The following is a 1,911-nucleotide window of genomic DNA, read 5'->3' as shown; positions in this document are numbered from 1 at the left end:
CCCGGGAGGACAGCGCGGCTCAGGCGCCGCCGCTGGGGCAGGGCCGGGCGGGCGACGCAGGCGCAGTGGCCGCGCCGGCTCCGCCCCCAGGTTCGAGAGGGCAAACTACGCAGGCGCAGTGCGCACGCCGGCCGGGCGGGCGGTTGGCTGGGCGGAGGCCCTCTGGCGGGGCGGGGCGCGGCCGCCGCGGTTTCTTCTCCAGGCTTGGCCGTTGGCGGCGGCTCGGCGCCGTCCCAACGGCCCACCGCGGGTTTCCGGGACAGCCGGCAGGGCGGGTCCGCGTCCTGCCCCGAGCCCCCTTACCTGGCGCGGAGGCCGCTCTGTGCGGCGCGGTCGGGCCCGGCAGGCTGGGACCTAAGCCCTGAGCCTAAGGCGATTAGGGCTCCCGCGCGGCCCGGTCCCGCGGGGCGGAATTAACGCCTAAGCCCCGAGCCGGGTCGGCGGGAGGAGGGCGGGCCGGGGCCGGGGCCCAGCAGGTCGGTCTGCGGGCTGGCCGTGGCCGCGAGTCCCGTTGGTGCCCCGGGCGCGGGCGTCTTCTCGGCCGGAGTGGGAGTGAGCGAGCCCGCGTCGGGGCCGCCGGCCGGGGCGCGAGCTGTGCCCGTCCGCCCGCAGGCCGCCCGTCCCGAAGTCCCCCTCCAGCCCTCGGCCAGGTTTCGTATGGTGCTTGAGCAAGAAGGCTTTTCTCGTAAGAGCTTGGAGGAGAATTAAAACTATTTCGGGATATATGAAAAATATGCAATTCAAATATCGGCCAGGCGCGGTGGTTCACGCCTGCCGTCCCGGCCCTTTGGGAGGCGGAGGCAGGTGGGTCACCTAAGGTGATGAGTTCGAGACCAGCCTGACCAACATGGTGAAACCCCCTACACTAAAATACAAAAATTAGCCGGGAGCGCTGGTGCATATCTGTAATCCCAGTTACTCGGGAAGCTGGCGCAAGGGAATCGCTCGAACCCCGGAGGCGGCGGTTGCAGTGAGCTGAGGTCGCGCCACTGCATTCCAGCCTGGGTGACAGAGCAAGACTCTGTATCAAAAAATATATTTTTTTTTTCAAATGTCAGTTTTCTAAGAAGTTCTGTGGTGACACAGCCATGCCTGTCCCTGTAGTTAAAAAGTAAATTGTTTTTACCTTTCACCGCAGCTGAGGAGCTGAGACTGGGCGCTGAGACCCAAAAGGAGCTGCGTTTCTTTTTTTTTTTTTTTTTTGAGATGAAGTCTCGCTCTGTCGCCCAGGCTGGAGTGGAAAGGCATGATCTCAGCTCACTGCAACCTCCGCCTCCAGGGTTCAAGAAATTCTCCTGCCTGAGCCTACCAAGTAGCTGGGACTACAGGTGTGTGCCACCATGCCCAGCTAATTTTTGCATTTTTAGTAGAGACAGGGTTTCACCATGTTGGCCAAGCTGGTGTCAGTCTCCTTAGCCTCGTGATCCACCTGCCTTGGCCTCCTGAAATGCTGGGCTTACAGGCGTGAGCCACGTCACCTCGCTCGTCCTGGCCTGGGGCTCCCTGTTTTATTCAGAGTCCAGGCCAGTGTTCTCAGGCCTGCTCTGTCCCTGCAGTCCTCATCAGCTCTGCAGCAGCCCCAGTCTCCTTGATGCCTGCTTTGGGGTCTTCGCACTGACCTTTTGTCTGCCTGGGATGCTCTTCCCCAGGCATCTGCCAGTGTTGAGCTCGCAGACCGCTGCCCTAAGGTTAGCCTAGTGGGTGGCTCTCCGGGGCCATGCTCTCGGAAGTTACAGTTGGCTCTCCTCATCCCCTCTGTGGGCTCTGACATACTGTCTATGCCTGTGTCATGCTGCCCCCTGCTAGAATCAGTGGGGGAGGGGGGGACTTCTTTGTTGTGTGTGCTGAGGAAGCTTACCCAGTACCCAGAGCAGGCCCCCACTAAGCTTTGTGGAGCAGGTTAATGGGGCC

The 1,911-nt window shown here is 62.2% G+C and overlaps 1 protein-coding gene across 1 annotated transcript in view; it reads right to left on the bottom strand.

Annotated features, from left to right (window-relative positions):
- ZBED4 (zinc finger BED-type containing 4) overlaps positions 1-445 on the bottom strand; it is a 48,196-nt gene extending 47,751 nt beyond the window's left edge. Inside the window, exon 1 of the mRNA XM_032266301.1 lies at positions 304-445. The gene's annotated coding sequence lies outside the window, so the exon portion shown is untranslated. The remainder of the gene's footprint in view (positions 1-303) is intronic.
- Between the last annotated feature and the right edge of the window lie 1,466 nt (positions 446-1,911).

The sequence above is a fragment of the Sapajus apella genome, unplaced genomic scaffold, assembly GCF_009761245.1.
Source record: "Sapajus apella isolate SASKATOON/1434 unplaced genomic scaffold, GSC_monkey_1.0 scaffold156, whole genome shotgun sequence".
Taxonomy (NCBI): domain Eukaryota; kingdom Metazoa; phylum Chordata; class Mammalia; order Primates; family Cebidae; genus Sapajus; species Sapajus apella.
The sequence above is the reverse complement of the archived record's forward strand: the minus strand, read 5'-3'. Positions and strand labels throughout refer to the sequence as shown.